At 43.3% G+C, this 24,596-nt stretch overlaps 1 pseudogene; it reads right to left on the bottom strand.

The window, feature by feature from the left end:
• Positions 1 to 24,596, bottom strand: part of LOC112081208 (zinc finger protein Xfin-like) — a 76,637-nt pseudogene extending 52,041 nt beyond the window's left edge.

Below are 24,596 nucleotides of genomic sequence, written 5' to 3'. Positions count from 1 at the left end.
CTCCTTCTGCAGTGTCTGGATTTCCCCAAACGAAACACCCACTGCATAGTCGTCTCTACCGAGTTTCAGACCTCTGCCAGCGGCTGCATTCGCTAGCAGGCCCTTCGCCTAAATGGAGGCGATTGGCGTCGAGAAGAAACACAGTACCACGTCTAGCCACTTGTTAGCACAGTAGCTAACGTTAGTCACCTAAACTAACAGATGTCGGGATCCTTATACCACACGTATCTCCCTTTCCCCCGAACCGCCGAATGTAACATAACTCCTGGGGTAAGTACGCATTATTGCACTATTGCCAGGTCTAGTTATAAACTTTAGGTCATAGGACTGATCAACACTTCTTGGCTCACACGGTTGTTACAAATAAAAACCAAGCTTGGGCTAAATACTCATTATACATAATCAACTCCTAAAGCGTTCTTCGGCCACCAAATTGCTTGTGGGTCGTGGAGTATCTATTCTGTGTGGTGACCCTTCGCTTTCGTTTAAGCGCTGTCGCTAGCATCTGCGTTTGCGATCAACGCAAGCCGCTGTTGAGTGATGCATTACCAGCCACCTACTGACATGTTGCAGATCAGCAGGGATGAATTGGAGAAGATAACATTCTCAGACAAGTTAGGGACACCGTCTACACTCTAAGCACATGTAAAGGGAGGCTTTAGTTGTGTCCGGCCTATCCTAACTTTCGGCAGACCTCGAAAATCAAATAAGGGGAGGGAAGCGTACTGCATAAATCAAATTCACCCTTTGATCACGGTTACGTCCCTCTAATACATTCAAATCAAACACTGTGGAGCGTTCACATATACCCATTATGCTGGAAAATAAATTCCTTTTGATATTCTTAAAGGAGAGCACAACATTGGCTTAAACTGCAAATACTCTTCACCACACATATTAATTCCATAAGCGAACACTTTGAGAAATATGAATGTGTTCACTGTTGCATCATCATCCTCCTGGCCACTAGAGAGAAAAAAATGCACAATTATCCAATCCACCGAATGCCATCTAGTACTCCTACGACCCTGATTTTTCTTAGAGATGTTTGCAGTAAGCTATAGAACGTCGTGCTCTCCTCGTCTCATCATCCATCTTCTCCCTTCTCAATCTCGACTCCCCCACACTTCTACCGGGATCATTATTTGCTAGAACGTGAGTACCGGGCCTTTTTATACACTGAGCCTACCCTGTACCACACAGAGCAGGGCTCCTTCGACCACTTAGATACTTTTTATTCTTATTGGTGATTATATTTAAAACAGATACAAAGTCACACGCTAATTTGGGATTTTTTCTCATTTTATATTCTCCTATGGACCACTCCAAATGTCAAATTTGTTAAACTTAATTCGTCAATATTATCGAGATCTTATTGCTGTTTTGCAGTCAGTTCATGAATGACATAGACAGGTGGAACGCGGGCAAAGGGTGTGGTTAATTAAAAAGGTATGCAAGCCTCACTTTACACCTTTATAAAATGCGGTACTTGCTTATTAAATCAATTACAGGAATCCAAATATCATCCCCAAGCGCTCCAGTATCTTTTCACGCAATAGAGACGCAATTTGTTTAGAAAGTAAGACGAGGGTGTACGTAAGAATAAGAGGTTGCACACATATAACTTACATTAATAATAATAACTGATTATCACATTACCACATAACAAAACAGAACCTTGAATATAAGACTAAAAATACATGAGAAAAAAGACAGAACCAGTTACCAACTGTCACTCATTTATAAACGGAAATCAGTCATGGAAATAAAAATCACAACACTACCTTGAATTCGGTTACATCCAACAAGAACCTGTCCGATCCTACTCTATTGGGCTTGCCCCACTGTAACATGAATCGAGGAATTACAGATGGATCTATTGAGTTCACATTCTCAAGATACCCATTCAATAAGAGAACGAGGACGATGTCAAAAGTTAGTACACTGAGCCCAATGGTGGTTCACAAGAGATAGAACACACACGTCAACGCATATCCCTATAGGTGTGACTACTCTGTTCAGATTAGCGCAACGCATCTCCTTTCCCATAGAGTTGATCAGGCAGTTGAATTGTGGAACTGTGGAATGTTGTCCACCTCCTCTTCAATGGCTGTGGCGATATGTGCTGCACCTATTGGCAGGAACTGGAACACGCTGACATATTACGCGTTGATCCCAGAAGCATCTCCAACAATGCTCAATGGGCAACATGCTCTGGTGGACGTAATAGCAGGGCCAATGGAAGAACTGGGACATTTTCAGTTCCAGAAATGTGGTACAGATCCTTGACGACAGCAGGTTCATTGCATTCAATGACCTGAAACATGCAGTGATGGTGGGGATGAAAATAGCATGACAATGGGCCTCAAGGATCTCGTCGCGATGTCTAAATATTGCCATAGATTAAAAAATGCATATTGATGTTGTTGTCTTGATAGCTTATGACTGCCATAACATAACGACCACCGCCACCGAATTGGGGGCAACCGCACACGACGCTGACGGGCCAATCTGTCTCGGGACAGTTGAAACCAGGGATTCATTGTGAAGAGTACAGTTTTCCAGCGTGCAGTTGTTTCATCGAAGGTGATTGTTATTTGTCCACTGAAGATCGGTTACAGATGCCAAACTGCAGTCTAGCCGTCCAAGACCACTGGTGAGGACAACAAGCACACAGATGAGCTTTCCCTGAGACCTGTTTCTGAACAGTTGTGTGCAAAGCATTTTTAAGGTTGTGCAAACCCACATTTCAATCAGCTGTCCGGATAACTCGTCTCAGAACAAATCGCAAGGTTGAAAGAAGCCGGATGTGGGAGGTCCTGGGCTGGAGCTGGTTACACGTGGTCTTGGCTGCTGAGGCCGGTTGATGTACTGCCAAATTCCTCAAAACGACATTGGAGGATGCTCATGACGCAGACAAAATTAACCACTAAAATTATCTGTGACACAGCTCTGGTGGACAATTCCGCAGTCAGCAATGCTATTGTAGCCTCCCTCAAAAACTGAGACTTTCCTTGTGGCATTGTGTTGTTGTGACAAAACTGCACATTTTAGAGTGCTTTTTTATCTGTCCCCAGGGCGTAAGGTGCACCTGTGTAATGATTGGATGCTGCGTTTCATCAGCTTCTTGAATCGCCACACCACTGATCAAAGGTGGATGGATTATATTGGGCAAAGGGGTAGATAATTGCTCCTAATGCGGAGTAAACATTTGTGGCACAAAATTTTAGTAGAAATCCCGTTTTTTGTGCATATGGAAAATTTCCTAGGATATTTTATTTCAGCATAAAAACACGGGAACGCAACATTTTATCATTTGCGTTTATATTTTGATCAGTGTTACATCCACATCAAGAAGGTTAAAAATATTCAACTGACCTCGTTCTAGCCTTGGTACTGCCTCTCGCGAACAATAGTTTACAACAAGTCTGTTTCAAATGAACAGTTAAAAAGAGTTAATGAGGGGTATCGTGGTTAATTACCCTTTACCCAAGACATTTGCACAATTATAACTATGTCCGCTAACAGTGTGTTTTCCAGATATTCCTTGCGTACATCTGAAGACACACTGCTATGATTTCTCCCCGTTGTGGACACTCATATCGGATAAGGTGACTCAGGAAGTAGAAACTCTTCTAACACAGTTTACGCTCATGAGGAAGAAGGATAACAACAGGTCAGAGGTAACATGTCATGGTAGACCTACCAATTAGTTATTATTTTTACTGATATCAAGTTTGTTTATGAATTATTAGGGGATTGAAACTCGCAATTCTGTTACCAAATTGGTAACGGAATTACTGCGATTGACTTAGCGACAATGGGAAATGATAGTWGTCACAAACCACAGTTGGGTCACCTGCTATTGTCCTTCCTTCCACTGGCARACTGTTATGTTCAGATCATCTTTCTGTTATCTGGTGGTTAAAGCAAAACAATCTGGACAACCCCTCACACTCCCTCTCTCTCTGCCTCTCTCTCCAGTTAATGTCTCCTCTCCTGTCTCCTACCACCTACCCTCTTTCCAGTTACTGTGACAAGCATCCTCACTCACTGAGCACTGACCGACACCGTACGTCCATGGTAGGGCTCAGTTTTTTCCACAAGCACATGGAGTAGCCAGCTAAATAGAAAAAGTAGCCAGTCAGGATCCCCCMGGCTAAGAACTTTTTYKCAAACAAGCTCTATTTTGGAGGCCTCTGGTACATTCTATTGGCATCCGAAATACACAGCAAAATGATTGAATACGTTACTGAGTTTATCTACCAGATTGAAAAAAAATATGTTGTGGTATTGTGTTATAAATTACTGAAAATGTATGAATTCAGTGTATTGTTAGTTGTTTTGGATATTTCTAGCCTGTTATGAAGCCGGACTGTTTTCTAAGTAAGAGAACATTACACACTTTTTTTTTTACATTTAACCTGTCTTCTCGAAGATAAAGTAATTTTACTGCAAGATATGAATTGCTTGGTACTGTAGTAACTGACACCTGGCCCAGAAAGACCATTTTCATACACGGCCACAGAGAAGTCCGATTCGAAAATCCCTAATTCCGTCTTCAGTCAGCTGTTCGTTCCACACAAAAAAATAACTGTTGTTTTATATAGCAGTTATTTTCGAATAAGGCTGTAATGTAACAAAATGTAGGAAAAGTTCAGGCCAAAGAGTTCAATCTTGTTACATCAGACCAGAGAATCTTGTTTCTCATGGCCTGAGAGTCCTTTAGGGGCCGTTTGGCAAACTCCAAGCGGGCTGTCATGTGCCTTACTTGAGGAGTGGCTTCCGTCTGGCCACTCTACAATAAAAGACCTTGATTGGTGGAATGCTGGCAGAGATGGTTGTCCTTCTGGAAGTTTCTCCCATCTCCACAGAGGAACTCTGGAGCTCTGTCAGAGTGACCATCGGGTTCTTGGTCACTCCCTGACCAAGGCACTTCTCCCCCGATTGCTCAGTTTGGCCGGGTGCCAGCTCTAGGAAGAGTCTTGGTGTTCAAAACTTATTCCATTTAAGAAATGAATCACATGTGTCATGAGGACCTTCAAGCTAGACCATTTTTTGTACCCTTCCCAGATCGTGCCTCTGCAAAATCCTGTCTCGGAGCTCTAAGGACACATTCCTTCAAACCTCATGGTTTGGGTTTTTGCTCTGACAATGCACTGTCAACTGTGGGACTACTATATATATATATATATATAGACAGGTGTGTGCCTTTCCAAATCACTGATCCAATAAATTGAATTTACCACAGGTGGACTCCAACTCACAGTTGTAGAAACATCTCAAGGATGATCAATGGAAACAGGACTACCTGAGCTCAATTCGAGTATCAATAGCAAAAGGGATGAATACTTATCTAAATAAGGTATACATAGAGCAAAAATCTCTAAAAACCTGTTTTTGCTTTGTCATTATTGGTATCTGGGTGGTAGATTGATGAGGGGAAAATTTTTTGAAAATCCATTTTAGAATAAGCTGTAATGTAACAAAAATGTGAAAGGTCTGAATGCACTGTAATAAGGCCATTTAAATATGTGCAGTTTTGTCACACCAACACAATGTCTGTAATAAAGCGCTTTTGTGGATAAAAACTCATTCTGATTGGCTAGGCCTGGTAGTGGGTGGGCCTATGCCTCCTAACCCACCATTGCTGCACTCCTGCCCATTTCATGTGAAATCCATAGATTAGGGTCTAAGAATTAACTTAAATTTACTATTTCATTATATGAACTGTAACTCAAAACAGTTGAAATATCCGTTTATATTTTTGTTCAGTATAGTTAGCATTGGCCTTGTGAATTTACCTCCAACTTCCTGCATACTGGATGTAGAGATGTAAAAATGTTACCAGAGTTATTCTGACTCGGGAAGTGGATAAATGATCCATTGCCAGAATCCCAAACTATCCTTTGATGTTGATATTTCTAAGCGAGGTCCCCAACAAAAACTTAAAACACATAAAAAATTGAGTCAAGACGCGGCCCTTATCCACAAAGCGTCTAAGAGTAGATGCTGTTCAATCGATTACAGCTCAGCATTTAACACCATAGTGCCCTCCAAACTCGTCATTAAGCTCGAGACCCTGGGTCTTGACCCCGCCTGTGCACTGGTCCTGGACTTTCTGACGGGCGCCCCCAGGTGTGAGGGTAGGAATAACATCTCACCCCGTTGACTCAACACTGGGACACCCATAAGGTGCGTTCTCAGCCCTCTCCTGTACTCGCCTGTTCCATCCATGACGGCGTGGCCATCGCGGCTCCACTCAATCATCAGTTTGCAGACGACAACTACATGAGCTTGATTACCAACAACGACGAGACGGCCTACAGGGAGGAGGTGAGGGCCCTCGGAGTGTGGTGTCAGGAAAATAAACTCACACTCAACGTCAACAAAACAAAGAAGATGATCGTGGACTTCAGGAAACAGCAGAGGGAGCACCCACCTATCCACATCGACGGGACAGTAGTGGAGAAGCTGGAAAGTTTTAAGTTCCTCGGCGTACACATAACGAACAAACTGAAATGGTCCACCCACACAAACAGCGTGGTGAAGAAGGCGCAATAGCACCTCTTCAACCTCAGGAGGCTGAAGAAATTTGGCTTGTCACCAAAAACACTCACAAACTTTTACAGATGCACAATGGAGAGCATCCTGTCGGGCTGTATCACCGCCTGTTACGGCAACTGCTCCGCCCACAACTGCAAGGTTCTCCAGAGGGTAGTGCGGTCTGCACAACGCATCACCAGGGGCAAACTACCTGCCCTCCAGGACACCTACAGCACCTGATGTCACAGTAAGGCCAAAAAGATCAACAACCACCCGAGCCACTGCCTGTTCCCCCCCGCTATCATCCAGAAGGCGAGGTCAGTACAGGTGCATCAAAGCTGGGACCGAGAGACTGAAAAACAGCTTCTATCTCAAGGCCATCAGACTGTTAAACAGCCATCACTAACATTGAGTGGCTGCTGCCAACATACTGACTCAATCTCTAGCCACTTTAATAATTAAAAACGGGATGTAATAAATGTATCACTAGTCACTTTAAACAATGCKACTTGATATAATGTTTACATACCCTACATTACTCATCTCATTTGTATATACTGTACTCTATACCATCTACTGCATCTTGCCTATGGCGTTCAGCCCTCGCTCATCCATATATTTATATGTACATATTCTTAATCATTCCTTTACACTTGTGTGTATAAGGTAGTTGTTTTGAAATTGTTCGATTGCTTGTTAGGTATTACTGCACGGTCAGAACTACAAGCACAAGCATTTCGCTACACTCGCATTAACATCTGCTAACCATGTGTATGTGACCAATAAAATTTGATTTAGGATCTTTACATATAATCTTTATTCATTTTGATCTAAAAGGCCAAACTGATCCTAGATCAGCACTCCTACTCTGAGAGGCTTTGTGGATACGAGCCCTGACCTAATACCATTCAGACAGTAGTTTACAGTTGGCTCACCTCAGTGAGACTGTGTGAGGTCCTGTGCTGCTCAGCTGGTTACTCTGTGGGTTCAGGAGGAGGTGTAGTCTGGTTGTCCTCCATGACCATGTTCCCCTCAGGGTTCCCCAGACCCTCCTCCTTCACCAGAAGCACAGGTGGAAGACACAGGTGATAGACATACACTGAGTTTACAAAACATTAAGAACACCTGCTCTTTCCATGACAGACTGACCAGGTGAATCCAGGTGAAAGCTATGATCCCTTATTGATGTCACTTGTTAAATCCACTTCAATCAGTGTAGATGAAGGGGAGGAGACAGGTTAAAGAAGGATTTTCAAGCCTTGAGACATGTATTGTGTATGTTTGCCATTCAGAGTGTGAATGYGCAAGACAAAATACTTAAGTGCCTTTGAACGGAGTATGGTAGTAGGTGCCAGGCACACCGGTTTGTCTCAAGAACTGCAACGCTGCTGGGTTTTTCACACTCATCAGTTTCCTGTGTGTATCAAGAAGTGTCTACAACCCAAAGGACATCCACCCAACTTGACACAAATGAGGGAAGCATTGGAGTCGACATGGGCCAGCATCCCTGTGGAACGCTTTCAACACCTTGTAGAGTCCATGCCCCGACAAATTGAGGCTGTTCTGAGGGCAAAAGGGGGGGTGCAACTCAATATTAGGAAGTTGTTTTAATGTTTGGTATACTCAGAATTACTCATTGCCCAGTGACATGAGCCTACAAGACAAGCTAAAGTACTTCTATGCTCACTTTGAGGCAAGTAACACTGTAACATGCATGAGAGCATCAATCTCTATTGCACTCCACACTGCCCTTTCCCACCTGAACAAAAGGAACATCTATGTGAGAATGCTATTCATTGACTACAGCTCAGCGTTCAACACCATAGTACCCTCAAAGCTCATCACMAAGCTAAGGACCCTGGGACTAAACACCTCCTTCTGTAACTGGATCCTGGACTTCCTGACGGGCCGCCCCCAGGCCCCAGGTGGTAAGGGTAGGTAACAACACATCCGCCACACTGATCCTCAACACGGGGGCCACTCAGGGGTGCGTGCTCAGTCCCCTCCTGTACTCCCTGTTCACTCATGACTGCATGGCCAGGCACGACTCCAACACAATCATATTACGTTTGCTGATGACACAACAGTGAGACAGCCTATAGGGAGGAGGTCAGAGACCTGGTCGTGTGGTGCCAGGACAACAACCTCTCCCTCAACGTGATKAAGACAAAGGAGATGATTGTGGACTACAGGAAAAGGAGGACCGAGCAGGCCCTAATTCTCATCGACGTGGCTGTAGTGGAGCAGGTTGAGAGCTTCAAGTTCCTTGGTGTCCATATCACCAACAAACTATCATGGTCCAAACATACCAAGACAGTCGTGAAGAGGGCACGACAAGTCCTATTCCCCCTCAGGACACTGAAAAGATTTGGCATGGGTCCCGAGATCCTCAAAAAGTTCTACAGCTACACCATCGAGAGCATTCTGACTGGTTGCATCACTGCCTGGTATGGCAACTGCTCAGCCTCCGACCGCAAGGCACTAGTGCGTACAGRCCAGTACATCACCGGGGCCAATCTACCTGCCATCCAGGACCTCTATACCAGGCAGTGTCAGAGGAAGGCCCTAAAAATTGTCAGACTCCAGCCACCCTAGTCATAGACTTTTCTACGCTGCTGATACTCTGTATATTATCTATGCGTAATCCCTTTAACTCTACCTACATGTACATATTACCTRGACTAACCGGTGCCCACACACACTGCCTCTGTACCGGTACCCCCTGTATATAGCCTCGCTATTGTTATTTACTGCTGCTCTTTAATTATTTMCTACTTTTATTTCMTATTTATCAATTTTTTACAAAACACTTGTTTTTCTTAACTGCATTGTTGGTTAAGGGCTTGTAAGTAAGCATTTCACTGTAAGGTCTACTACACCTGTTGTATTCGGCGCATGTGACAAATAAAAAATGTATTTGTACACTCCTTTGGGTACGTACACACAGATAAATACACGTTCAACATGGAGTGTTTACCCATCCCCACTATGTTTGAGTCCTATACTGTAGTTACAGAATGACTTCATTGTTGTTAAACCCATCATGGTGGGTAAAACCAAGTCAGTTGTGGGTAAAAACAAGTCAGCTKTGATAAGTCAAAAGTCATCATCAGACAAACCTGACTAAACTATTTTGATGTGTACAGTWGGTGTTAGTTAGTGTGTGGGTATATTTAGTATAGTAAGTGTATAATGGTAATGAAGCGCTATCAGTGTATGCAGAATAGGGTGAGATCAGATGTGATGTATACTAAAGAGTCTCAATGAAAGTCTTAGAATGAAAAGTCCCAGTTTGTTTATTTATGTTAAATACACCATATGAAAACCACACGTCTCAACTAAATCTGCATAAACTTCATGAACTTGATTAATTTTCTCATTAAAAAGTGTCTTGGGAAAAACATTTAATAGTTGAATGGAAGTAATGAAATAGGCATTTGTGAACATCATATAGCCTACACAGTACAAACACAATCTGAAACAGACTCGTTAGGCTTATATATGCCTTATATATCACACAATGTCTGGATGCAATATTCTACCCAGGAATYTTRAACACTGAAATCTGTTACTCTTGTGATTCCAAATGCATCTGTGGCTATTTTCTGCTGACAATGYAAATGTATCTTTGTCTTTAATGCAGGATTCGATCTAAAGGTCTAACGAGTGGAAAGGATAAATTCTATGTTATGGTGTTTCTGCTGGTGTATCCTGAGGTAGCTCTTCTCTGAAAACCTCTTCCCGCAGTGCGTACAGGCAAACAGCATTTCTACCGTGTGGACCTTCAGGTGCATCTTCAGCTTGTGCTGGTGGGAGAACCTCTTCTCACACTGGGTACAGCTGTATGGTTTCTCCCCTGTGTGGACCCTCTGGTGCCTTMTCAGGTCACCAGCCTGGGCGAAGCGCATGTGACACTGGGTACAGCTGAAGGGTTTCACCCCTGTGTGGACCCTCTGGTGCCTCTTCAGACTGGACGAGTGGGAGAAACTGACCTGGCATAGGTGGCAGCTGAATGGTTTCTCCCCTGTGTGAATCCTCTGGTGAATCTCCACCTGTTTGGGGAAACTGAAGGCTTTCCCACAGAARGAACACGGGAARCGCTTCTCTATGGCGCTGCCACCTTTACTGATAGCGTCTCTACTACTGTAATTTGTCAGTGGGCTTGTGTAGCCATTTAGTGTTGAGGCACTGACATTGTCTGAGGTCTGGTTTAACATTAGGAGAGTGTGAGGAGGACYAAGGCCAGGGAGTGTCTGTGTTGCCGCAGGGTCCATCTTCCAGTTGATAGATCCTTTTGAAGGCAGGCTGAAGGCAGCACCTCTTAGAGGGTTAACCTGAGGCACCATCAGTCTTTCTGAATCACAACTATAGGAACAGGACGGAGCATCGCTAGTAGAGTCTGTGTCTGTTCTCTCCTGCTGCATACTGACACCTCCCCGTCCCCGCAGACCAAATCTACGCCTGGTTTCAGCCAGTCTGTTGTCATGGAGACTAAGTTCAGATGTTGTTTTGTGTTCGACTGTTTGTTTCTGGTTGTGGTTAACAGTGTTGTTCCCCAGCCCAGAGGTGAGGACGCTGTCCCATCCACTGACCTCCACTATGTCGCCTCTGGTCCTGGTCTGCTCAGTGATGTTGTCACCTGAGCCCTTGGTTGCACCTGTCTGGGTATCCAAGATGGTCACCCAGTCTCCTCTGTTAGCCTCCAGCCAACCACCTGCAGGAAGAGGTTACAAAATAGACTTCACAAACATGTCAGAAACCTCTACACATTACATTTTTGCTTGAGTTTAATTACCTGGTGAAGTAAATATATTATAATTCGTTTTTTTGCATTTAAAGGAAATAAAAGCCAGGTGCAACACTATTCACATTGAAGATCTATTACTGTATGAAGGCTATATGTATTTCTCCCTTACCTTGCTCCCCCATCTTTAGTCCACTCAGCAGATCAATGTTCTCTGATCCATCTTCTATGGTCTCCTCTTTGACCAGCAGCAGATCAGGCTTCCCATCCTCCATGTCTACTGACTGTAAGAGATACAGAGTGAGAGGATGTTGGATCAAGAAATCTGATATGAGCACCCTGCTATGGAGCATCTTCTGATTGGACAATGAGGGATTGCTATGAGTACTATGCAAACATGTTTGTTGATTTGATTACTTGACACTCTTTAATGGTTTGATAATTCAAAGGCTCACCTCAGTGAGACTGTGTGTGGTCCTGTGCTGCTCAGCTGGTTCCTCTGTGGGTTCAGGAGGTGTAGTCTGGTTGTCCTCTATGACCATGGTCCCCTCAGGGTTCCCCAGACCCTCCTCACACCCCTCCTCCTTCACCAACAGCACCTCTGGACCCTCCTCCTYGAAGAGACAGGTGATACAGATTACACAGACATACACTCCCTCAGGTACGTACACACAGATAATAAACACACTTTCAACATGGAGTGTTTACCCATCCCCACTACATTMGAGTCCTATACTGTAGTTACAGAATGACTTCATTGTTGTTAAGCCTAGCGTCCCTGATTGACTCTGTCATCCCCCTCCCCTTTTGTGCCTTCCTAGTTCCCCTGTGTCCGCCCAACCTAAACCCATACCCTAAACCATACCCTCTACCCCATACTCCTCTTTTTATCCATCCTGTTTCGTCTGGTCCTGTGATTTTAAATTGCATTATTATCACYGTAGACATAAATATGTTGTTGGTAAAAAAATAAGTTGGCTATGATAAGTCATCATTAGACAAACCTGACTAAACTATGATGTGTACAGTAGGTGTGTGTAGGTATATTTAGTAAGTGTATATTGGTTATAACGTGCTGTCAGGAGTATGCAGAATAGGGTGAGATCAGATGTGATGTATACTYAAAGAGTCTCAATGAAAGTCTTAGAATGAAAAGTCCCATTTTGTGTTTATTAAACATAAACAAGTTTTAAATACACCARATGAAAACCACACATACACAACAAAGAAATCTGCATTAACTTGATAAACTACATTAAATCTCATTAAAAGTGTCTTGGGAAAAAATGAAGTAGGTCAATGGAAGTAATGAATGGAAGTAGTGAATATCATATATCCTACACAGTACAACCACAATATGMAACAGACTTTTTAGGCTTATATATGCCTCATACACTGAGTGTACAAAACATTCAGAACTTTRTCAATGACATAGACTGACGAAATGAACCCAGGTGAAAGCTATGATCCTTTATTTTTGTCACTTGATAAATCCACATTATCCAGTGTAGATGAAGGAGAGGAGGCAGGTTAAAGAAGTCTTGAGACAACTGAGACATGGATTGTGTATGTGTGCCATTCAGAGGGTGAATGGGCAAGACAAAAGATTTAAGTGCCTTTGAACTGGGTCGTAGGTGCCAGGTGCACCGCTGCTGGGTTTTTCATGCTCAACAGTTTCCRGTGTACATCAGGAATGGTCCACCACTCAAAGGTACACCAGGCAACTTGACACAACTGTGGGAAGGTGTTCGTACTGTTTGGTATACTCAGTGTATATCACAATGTCTGGAGGCAATATTCTACTCAGGAATATTCAACAATGAAATATYTTACTCTCGTTATTCCAAATGCATCCGTGGATCTTTTCTGTTGACAATGTTTTTTTGTTTCTGTTCATTGTTTTTCTTTAACCCTTTACACTCRTACCCGGGTTGAAAATGGCAGATTTTGACACTGATAAGCACTTAAATTGGAACAAAGTGGCTGTACAGTAACATGCTATACATGACGTCAGAGCTCAGGGTCTCAGCGCTGGATGGGTTTTGACTGACAGACGTTCTGAACTTGAGCATCACATGACAAGAAGATGCCTCTGTCCCTCCTGCTAATTGGGCAACTTTTGCTAATGTTTTTATTGTCTGAGTGAGGGGAATGTAAATTGAGGGAAATGCTGAAAACTAAGAGGGCTGTGGTCATGAAATGTTGGCAGCCGGTTATTGTCATGCAAAAGACTTTAGGTCTCACCGTAACTGACCGTTAATGAACATAAACACGTTTAGCATGTCCAGGCCTCCGCCCATACAAGCTGCTGATGCGGGACTTTGGAACATCTACATAATAAAAAATAAAAAGTATAATAAATCAATTGAATATACAACTTCACAATAAATCTATTTATATTAACCAGGTCTAAATAAACATGATATGAATAACATTTATTTCAGGCCTACGCTATCTGGCTATGCTCCATGACATTGGCTGTATTCTTGTTCATTTGGCTGACAGTATATGTCCCGTGACATTTTATTTCATAGTAAGAATAATATAATTGAACTCAGCTGAATAAAATAGAAAGGATATTTTTCCCATTACTGAGCGACCGCGCAGATGAAGTGGCTATGTTGAGCGTAAAAGTTAGCATTTGAAACAGGTCCTATATGCTAGTTTGAGTTACTTGGCAACAAATACCTTATAAAGCAAAACATATATATGGGCTGCATGGTGGGACTATAGGATAGATGATTTGAGAAAGTAGCAACAACAAAAAAAGATTGTGCTCCTGTTGCCTCAGGCTGCACAGCTGTTATCTCATCAAGTGATCATATTTTCACTCATTAGACTATTCGGAAATTAATCTCATCTTTACTAATATGTAGAATGTCGATTTAGAATGGCCCATTATCAAACGGGCAGGAACAGCGGCAGAGAAAAAAATAATTCATCTTTAGGCACTCGAATAGCAAATGGAGGCCGCGCGCTTTCCCACGGGTCCGTTTTGTAGGCTACTTCGGGTCCGCTCCAACCGTGTTCCTGCAGCTAKCCAGCGCTTAATTTGGTAAACCAACTGAAATCCGTTCGGGATCAGCGATAGTAACATGTTTTCGCAATGCAACATATTTCACTAAACTGTTGACAGCCCGTCTGCGCGCTCGAAAAAARGAATAAAGGAGAGCGAGGACGAGATGGAAACGCGTGGCGGCGAGATATTCTGTATAGCTAAAAGATCATGTGTGACGCAATTATTTATAAAAAATAAATAAAAAATGTCCCTATTACTAGGCTATGCAAAATCAAATACACTATAAATGTAAGCTAACTTGTAAGCCTCACTGCACAATGAACCAACAGCATCGCCTAGGACTAAAACATTCTCTCCTCGACTCATGGATATACAAATAGGAGCGTAGCATAAGGTCACCAGTCCATCTATAATACAGTCCACACTCCGAGGCGATTACTCGAATTTGTTTAATTTTGGAGTATAGGCTAACTAGACCAATTATGTACCAACGACATCTTAAATCAGTTTTGTTTGATGTTTTTCTGCCATGCGTAATATGCGGTAGGACAAAGGCACAATCATAATTTTAATTCAGTTGTATTTATTTTTTTTGTGTGGGGGGGTTTAGGCGCATAAACTCTATGGTGTTTTGATTTAATCATCACCGTAGGAAGTGCTGTCCATGTCGTTGTGTTAGGATTTAAAACAACATCCACAACAACCATGTTTCACACTGCTTCAACCTGCTGTTGAACTTCTTTCTTCAATTTTGATTATCAGTCAGGTGAGTTTTAAACGTACTATAGACGTTCTGTTTTGATGATCAGTGTTTGACGTGATTTTCCGTTGCATTTGCATTGCTGTCAGAGTGGGTGAGGGACAATAGAGCCCSGAGTACCAGGTCATTAGGACCTGATGGTCATTAGCAAATTGGGTACTACCAAAGCATGTCCAGAGTGCATAAAAGGAGATTACCATGACAAGTGGCATTTTACTGCGGTCATGACTCATGACTGCTGGTGTGGCGGTAATATAGTCACTGCAACAGCCCTAGATACAAGATGGCATGGGGTTATACCCTGAGTTGTTATGAACAGAATGAGCCCGTTTGTTGTATTGTGATTTTTTTGGRCGCGGACCACGCATTTGAATTTACTTATGACTCCATTCTATGCGTACCAAAAGTATGATCTGCTTCTGTGAATTGCCTTGTGAAACCTAACACTCTGTAAGATCGTATTTTATAATTTAGCTTTTATAATTGATGTTGGCAATAGAGCAAGGTTTCAAATTATGAACACCTGGCCCAGATTGTGAGTTATAATGGACCTTTTTGGATTTCTTAAACAGTAATTGTGTAAAGGCGGGGATGCCAGGCTGTGTTCCAAACAAAACCACTACAGGTCCTGGTCAGTCCCTGGATGGGAGACCAGATGCTGCTGGAAGTAGTGTTGGAGGGCCAGTAGGATGCACTCTTTCCTCTGGTCTAAAAAATATCCCAATGCCCCAGGGCAGTGATTGGGAACACTGCCGTGTAGGGTGCTGTCTTTCGGATGGGACGTTAAACGGGTGTCCTGACTCCGAGGTCATTCAAGATCACATGGCACTTATCGTAAGAGTAGGGGGTGTTAACCCCGGTGTCCTGGCTAAATTCCCAATCTGGCCCGCAAACCATCACGGTCACCTAATAATCCCCAGTTTACGATTGGCTCATTCTCCCCTGTAACCATTCCCCAGGTCGTTGCTGTAAATGAGAACGTGTTCTCAGTCAACTTACCTGGTAAAATAACGGATAAATAAATAAATAAATAATAAACAAGTGTGATTGCTCTAGTTCCTCAACGGCACAGCTAGGAGAGCTAAAATAAATAAATAAATATCACCTTAAAGTTGAAGACACTTCCTTAAGTCATAAAAGTGCATTGAAATTACTTAATAACTGTGTACACTTTGGAGAGGTGTGTTGCCACTTGGAAACACCAGTTAGTCCTCTCACTCAAACCCTGGTCATTTTTTTGTCTTATGTTGCACCAACCCCACATTTTCCAGGAATATTCTTATTTTGTTACTGAAAGTATCCAGAGTATGTTCTGATTTTGTTTTGAACAAATGCGGCAAAGTACAGTAAATGTAAAATGTGCATAAAATCAACAGTGTAATGTTTGGATGCAGTGTTGTATCAGGAGAACTGTTGTGTCCCCACCCATAGTCTAATAATTTTCCCATAATCTCCAAACTGTTCCCTTTTGATTGCTACCATGGTTATGCAATCCCTAGTTCTTCTGTAAGAAACATTTCAATTTAGCCCTATCCATATTGGCCAATTGTCACAAGTGTAAGGGGTTAAAGTAGGGTTTTATCTAAACATCAGACGCTATCAAGTGGAATGGTTACGGTCTATGTTATAGAGTGGAATGGTTTTTCTGCTGGTGTATCCTGAGGTAGCTCTTCTCCGAGTACCTCTTCTCGCAGTGTGCACAGGCGAACGGCCTCTCTCCCGTGTGGACCTTCAGGTGCATCTTCAGATGGTGCTGGCGGGAGAACCTCTTCTCACACTGGGGGCAGCTGAAGGGTTTCTCCCCTGTGTGGACTCTATGGTGCCTCTTCAGGTCACCACCCTGGGCGAAGCACATGTGACACTGGGTGCAACTGAAGGGTTTRTCCCCTGTGTGGACCCTCTGGTGGATCTCCACTTTCTGGGGGCAGCTGAAGCCTTTGTTACAGAACATACAGAGGAACCGTTTCTCTTTYCTATTGCCTGATGTGGATCGCTCTCCCGGAGCCTGGGTTCTAACCCTGTCATTTGAGTTCAATACCTGATCGAAAAGGCAGCGTCCATGTGAATTGGAAGGCCCCATCGAAGTGGACACTGGCTTGTAATCTCCGAGTGTGTGTAAAGGAGAGTGGTTTGTGACATTTGGATTAGTCTCTAAGCTTTCCCTGTAATCTAAGAAATCACTGCCCTGTGAGAGTCCGTGTCCTAGGTGACTATCTGCATTCCATGTGGGAGGAGCTTCACTCTCCACTTTCACAGTCACTTCATCTACGACGAGACCCTCACCTTTCTTATCTAGGCACCCTTCAGAGTATACACTACTACTGTACCGGTTCCAGTCCCCTCTAGACAGATCGGTCTGTGTCTCTAAACCCAAGGATATGTTGCCAGGGTCSYTCTCTGTAGTAGAAGAACAAGACAAATCATTACCAGTCTCTAATGCATCCTGATGGGAAGGAACCGTCCTCGGGCTCGGGTTACTGTAAAGTAAATACTCTGAGCGGGGAGCAGGAAGACAGCCCAGTCTCTCTGGGTCTGATCTGTGGTCAGAGCCTGTGGGTAAAAGCCTTTGCGTTACAGTTAAAGTCTCTGTGTCTGTCTCTGACTTGTGTCTGTCTCTGACCTCCGTGATGCTGCGTTGGGTCCTGGGCTGCACTGTGGCGMGGTCCTCCCTGGCTACAGGGGGCACTCCAGCCGTTCCAGTCAGGATGTCTCTGCTGTGCCATGGGTCCTCCTCTCCATCAGACCTCTCCTGCTTAACCCCAGGACCTGCAGCATCTGCCGACTGACACAAGAAGAGGTTATTACGGGTGCATATAAGTTGAATTAGATAATGTCTCACAAGCTCCCCTATGGCAGATAAATGAGGATATATATGTAAGCAAGTGAATAGCTGCGGGGAGCCTTTCTGAAATAAACTGGCCACATTTGATGTACTGTAATTTTGATGTAATACTATTACACTAACCTCTATCACGATAACGTGCTGGGTTGAGGTTCCACTCCCCTCATCAACAGTGATTGGTTGGTCTTCTCTCCATGTATTGTGTCCCGCTGGCTTCACAAAGCTCCTGTGGCCTCCAATGAGATGTCCTTCACCTGAGAGTGTGATTGGGGGAAAAGAGGTGGTTAGGTTAGCTACTGTCAGTGCTGAACGGTATATTGTACCCTATTGACGCTGTATAATTGGCAATGATGTAAGGTAATACTTCAGATTACTTCTTGATATACAGTACTATTTATAAACTCAGCAAAAAAAGAAAACGTCCCTTTTTCAGGACCCTGTCTTTCAAAGATAATTCGTAAAAATCCAAATAACTTCACAGATCTTCATTGTAAAGGGTTTAAACACGGTTTCCCATGCTTGTTCAATGAACCATAAACAATTAATGAACATGCACCWGTGGAACAGTCGTTAAGACACTAACAGCTTAGGTAGGCAATTAAGGTCACAGTTATGAAAACTTAGGACACTAAAGATGCCTTTCTACTGACTCTGAAAAACACCAAAAGAAAGATGCCCAGGGTCCATGCTCATCTGCGTGAACGTGCCTTAGGCATACTGCAAGGAGGCATGAGGACTGCAGATGTGGCCAGGAAATAAATTGCAATGTCCGTACTGTGAGATGCCTAAGACAGCGCTACAGGGAGACAGGACGGACAGCTGATCGTCCTCGCAGTGCAGACCACGCATAACAACACCTGCACAGGATCGGTACATTCCGAACATCACACCTGCGGGACAGGTACAGGATGGCAACAACAACTGCCCGAGTTACACCAAGAACGCACAATCCCTCCATCAGTGCTCAGACTGTCCGCAATAGGCTGAGAGAGGCTGGACTGAGGGCTTGTAGGCCTGTTGTAAGGCAGGACCTCACCAGACATCACGGCAACAACGTCGCCTATGGGCACAAACCCACTGGCGCTGGACCAGACAGGACTGTCAAAAAGTGCTCTTCACTGACGAGTCCGGTTTTTGTCTCACCAGGGGTAATGGTCGGATTTGCGTTTATCGTCGAAGGAATGAGAGTTACCCCGAGGCCTGTACTCTGGAGCGGATCGATTTGGAGGTGGAGGGTCCGTCATGGTCTGGGGCGGTGTGTCACAGCATCATCGGACTGAGCTTGTTGTCATTGCAGGCAAACTCAACGCTGTGCGTTACAGGGAAGACATCCTCCTCCCTCATGTGGTACCCTTCCTGCAGGCTCATCTTGACATGACCCTCCAGTATGACAATGCCACTAGCCATACTGCTCGTTCTGTGCGTGATTTCCTGCAAGACAGGAATGTCAGTGTTCTGCCATGGCCAGCGAAGAGCCCGGATCTCAATCCCATTGAGCACGTCTGGGACCTGTTGGATCGGAGGGTGAGGGCTATGGCCAGTCCCCCCAGAAGTGTCTGGGAACTTGCAGGTGCCTTGGTGGAAGAGTTTGGTAACATCTCACAACAAGAACTGGCAAATCTGGTGCAGTCCATGAGGAGAGATGCATTGCAGTACTTAATGCAGCTGGTGGCCACACCAGATACTGACTGTTACTTTTGATTTTGACCCCCCCCCCTTGTTCAGGGACACATTATTCCATTTCTGTTAGCCACATGTCTGTGGAACTTGTTCAGTTTATGTCTCAGTTGTTGAATCTTGTTATGTTCATACAAATATTTACACATGTTAAGTTTGCTGAAAATAAACGCAGTTGACAGTGAGAGGACGTTTCTTTTTTTGCTGAGTTTAGATCGATATGTTCCATGCATCACATTGTTTTAATTGAATAAATAATAAGAAATGCAGTAAGTCATGAATCTGGTTAGAATATGATATTGTATCTTTGTTCAAGATAMWTAAGTAATCAGGGGAATTATTGCATACTATCCAAAAACTGACCAAGATCCATTTCTGGCTAAAGGGCAATTTCACTGCTGCTCTATATGTTCATTAATATGTTATTTACATAGCATGTCATAAAAATCGAGAGTTTCTGCATTTCACCGGTTAAAACGGGCCATCGACATTTCTTGGTTGTAAGCGAACCACAATATCCAGAATTCATAGCGATTTCAAGACGTAGTAGAGGTGGATACTCTCCTTGAGAAATATCTAAAAGTCAGTGTTTGTAGCCAGCACTTTCAGCCCGAGGATTTCGAAACAGACCTGAAGTCTCAACTGATGGGGTTGCCAGGTGTCACGCCTACCCCGCTCCCCCTCACCAATCCAAGCACCATCATTACGCACACCTGGACTTCATCACCATGATTACTCTCCATTTATTTAGCCCTCTGTAGCCAACATGCTGACCAGACCGGACACGTTGCGTGCGTCGCAAAATAAATGTAGAAATCCATGTTATTCAATTACTGCGTCTGCGTTACCACGGGCRAAAATAGAAGTCATTCCTATCTCTGACGCAGATTGTGCTGCAAGTCCTGCCTCTCCCATCTCCTCATTGGTTTATAGAAGCAGGTACCCARGTGCCATCTCCTCATTGGTTATACCCACTGTTTTGCCGGTAGTCGTGGTAATACTATGAAAGTTTAGATGCGATCACCATATAAATTAAACGATGAAAAAGCCTGGAATGAGGAGATATGACTAGAAACGATTCGGTTGACCGTTTTATGTGTGGATTAATTTGTCGGAGTAGAGGACCTTGTGCAGTTCAGGTAAAATAACAACTCAATGTTTATATCCCAGGACAAATTAGCTAGCAACAGCAAGCTAGCTAAATAGGACAYATTAGCTAGCAAGTGCAAGCTAACTAGCTAAATTGCCATACATGTTTAATGCTTTTCGACCTGTCCCCAAATTAATATCATTGGTTCATTGTTTGTTTTGATATTTTAACCTGCGTGTCGTGATCGCGCTTGGTTTGGGGGGACAAAATAAATGTATGCACGATAGTGCACGCGCGCAGCCGGTTTGGGTTATGTAGTGGTTTTGCTCACGTTCAGTACGCTTCTCCTGTTTTGTTCATGTTTATTAAACTCACCTTCTGCTTCCTGACTCCAAGCTCATTTGTTAGAACGGGTKATCGAACGTTGAAAAGTGACACAATTCCATCTCGTTCTCACTTCAGAGGAAGGCATCTGATCAGTGCAGCAGAAAAGAGGTCGAGCTGAGATAGCTAAGTTAACCCTACCTTCATGTACATATCACCTCAATTTAATGTTTACATACTGCTTTCATATGTATATACTGTATTCTATTCTACTGTATTTTAGTRAATGCCACTCCGACATTGCTCGTCCTAATATTTCTTAGTTCCATTCTTTTAGATGTGTGTATTGTTAGATCCTAGCTCCGACAGTGCAGTAGTAACACAAGCTTTTCACTACAACCGCAATAACATCTGCTAAATACGTGTAGATGACCATTAAATCATTTGATTTTAACTCTTTCACGGAGAAGTCTACACCTGTTCGTGTGTGACAAATAAAATATTTGATTTAGGTCACTAGCGAGCGAACTACATGTGTTTATGTAAACCAAAATCTAGCTAGACATTCCAAAGCAAATCAATGTAATTAGCCAGCTGGCAATGTGATTTGTAAACAGCTTGATTCTATGTTTAGAGGTGTAATGTGTATAAAGTGACTCAGTAACAAAACAGTGTACTGTATTCCCCCCCCCCCCATCTGTAAACAAAGCATATTTTCTTATGGTTACACACAGGGCTGTGGCAGTAATGACATTTTCTCAGCTGTTATTATCATGCATAAGACTGCCGGTAAGGGAGAAAAAAAAACAATGATGCACTTAGCTGTTCTACGAATGGTCTGAGGCAGTCGGTAAATAACAAGCGTTTAAGTTCKACTTGACTAACAATGGTTTTGGGATACAGCTCTGAGGTATGATGCTCCTACAAAGGTTCAAACTATTAACTTTACCTTTTGGGAAACCGAGCCCAGGGGTATTCAACTCTTACCCTACGAGGTCTGGGGCCTACTAGTTTAAATGTTCTACCTGATCATTAATTGCACCCACCTGGGCTGGGTTTCCCAAAACCATCATAGCACTGAGGTCATCTTAATTCCATTAACTAAATGGAGATAAGATTCTTAGTGCTACAATACTTGTGTGAAACCCAGCCCTGGTGTTCCAGGTCTAAATCASTCCCTGAGTAGAGGGGAACAATGAAAACACAGTGGAACTGGCTTAGAGGTCCATAGTTAAGTTTGAGGACACTAGACTGTCTACAAGTCATTGACTGAGTGTAACAACACAGACCAGTGTACTGTACCCTTTTTGTTTACAGATGAACATGGTTTGAGTTATTCACAATTTTTGATGAACAAATAAGGTTTTATATGTAAGATGGTTAAATAAAGAGAAATTGATTATTTGTGCCCTGGTCCTATAAGAGCTCTTTGTCACAACCTAGCTCGTGGGAAGTGACAAACTCATTCTTATGTTTAATAAATGTATCATTGTGTGTGGCAGGCTTACAATGATGGCAAAAACCATTTGAGTGCACTGACCCTGGTGTTAGAGGGGGTACGTAGCTGGAAGTTGAATGTTAAGGGGTACGGGACTGGTCTGGGGGGGTGTGACTCCAGCTCTGAGGACTCGAGTTGCCCATGCCCGATCTAGGAGGTTCTGAAGAGCCTGCCTTCGTGAGTGGGAACACAATTGGACAAGGAAGTAGGGCTCCTATCACGCTGTAGTCTTTACAAGGCCAGGGAAATTGAGTAAACCTAGCTGTCCTGGCAGATAGGAACACCGTTGAGACAAGTCCAATGCAGGGCTCGACATTCAGGGCTGCCCGTTGGCCCGACAACATCTGCTGAGCTCACCAGGCCAGTTAATCATGCTTTCTCATATGGCCTGCTCGGGCCAGTACATTTTCAAATTCGAAAACAAAGTAATTTATATTTAATCCTTTACAATCTTCCCGACGTCTGACGCTTCACAGGTATCAACCAGCATTCGGTTTCCAAGCTGAGGCAAGAATGTCACAATCACAGAATAAAAGTCCTCCATCAGACATCCTACACAGGGATACCATTATTAGCAAAGGAAGGTTAACGTAGGCCAAGGCATTCACTATGTAGCTGCTTGCTTGTTAAGACCAGTTATTTACACATCACTTGTTGGTTAAAAAATATGAACAAAATAAAACTGAATATTGTAATAATGCTATTCTGTAGTCTATATAATTGTTTAAAAAKCAGCTTAATTCCCAAAGCTGTTAATGAGCTGTCATTTATTTATCAGCGGAATATCAACTGTTGGGTGGCAAGAGGGCACAACTCCTCATACAGCTGATTGCTGCATGGAAAGAAATGTGTGCCAGTAAACCCAGTCACTGCGCAACACTCCTAAATGTAATCTCAGGCAAAGACAATTATTGAGAAGAGCGGGATCCCAGCTTTCCAGTGCTGCTTGAATTATTTCTGGTTTTCAGTTTTACACCGAGTGTCTGACATGACAATATATAAAGTAACCACGGGAAGCCTTTTCCAAACAATCAGTGTAAATATCAGATTGTATGGTTGGCTGTAATAGGCTATAAAAAGGTACTTGCGAAGACTGCAAATGAAACATGAAATCAGCCATGATTGAAATTCTGCGTGTACAACTTGCTTTCCTGTAATATTGGCTAGGAACAGTGATTTTCTCATTTGGGCCAGTAGGTTTCACATGGTACTGGCACATTTACCTGAATGTCAAGCCCTGCAATGGCTCTATTGAACAAGGACAATCCTATCTACTCCTGATCGTGCAATTCGCTAAACACAATTGTGCCACAATAATTGCTACAAAACATGACTCCGTTCATTTTTAGATCAGACAGCAGGCTCAATCAACTGATAGCGTCATCAGTGTAACTGTCCGGCACTAAAATTTAAAAACACCGCTATAGTGCATAATTATGTCTGAAACACCTCATCACTCAGAATTATGTAGGTTGAGTGGTTAAACACCCCAAATAGTGTCTGGTGGTGAAGTGTCCCTTTAAATGTATTAACCACTTATGGTTAAAGTCACATGCTCAGAGGGGAACCGGGCAACAGGCCTCCTGCAAAATGTACCTCTTGGCATTCCTCTGTGTAGGTCGAGGATCTTGACGCTACTGGGACGACTGGCGAAGACGCGGTCTTGCATTGTCCCTGCGCGCCCCCGTGCCACCTTCAGTTCCAGTAGCTGAAGTTTCCTCCGCAATYCCCTGTTTTCCTTCTGGCTTTGAGTTATTTCCAAACGAAACACTGCATAGTCGTCGTCTACGAGTTTACAGACCTCTGTCACTGCTGCATTCGCTAGTACCTCCATGATGGAGGCTATTTGCGTGTGAAAAACCATACAGTTAGCCATTGTTAGCTAACGTTAGTAGCTAGTGAGCGTTACCTAGATAACATCAACCAAGTCCGGTCACCAACGCGAATTAAAGACTACCTAGGACAAGTATGTGATGCTGTGCAGTTAAATGAGTCATATTTCTTTCCATGGCGTAAATAAATGTCTGAATAACAACAATAAAAACGCTAACTTGGAAATTATTATTGGGCAGTAAACTTCCGTTTACTACTACTTC

This window comes from Salvelinus sp. IW2-2015, linkage group LG13 (assembly GCF_002910315.2).
Source record: "Salvelinus sp. IW2-2015 linkage group LG13, ASM291031v2, whole genome shotgun sequence".
Lineage (NCBI taxonomy): Eukaryota > Metazoa > Chordata > Actinopteri > Salmoniformes > Salmonidae > Salvelinus > Salvelinus sp. IW2-2015.
The sequence above is the reverse complement of the archived record's forward strand: the minus strand, read 5'-3'. Positions and strand labels throughout refer to the sequence as shown.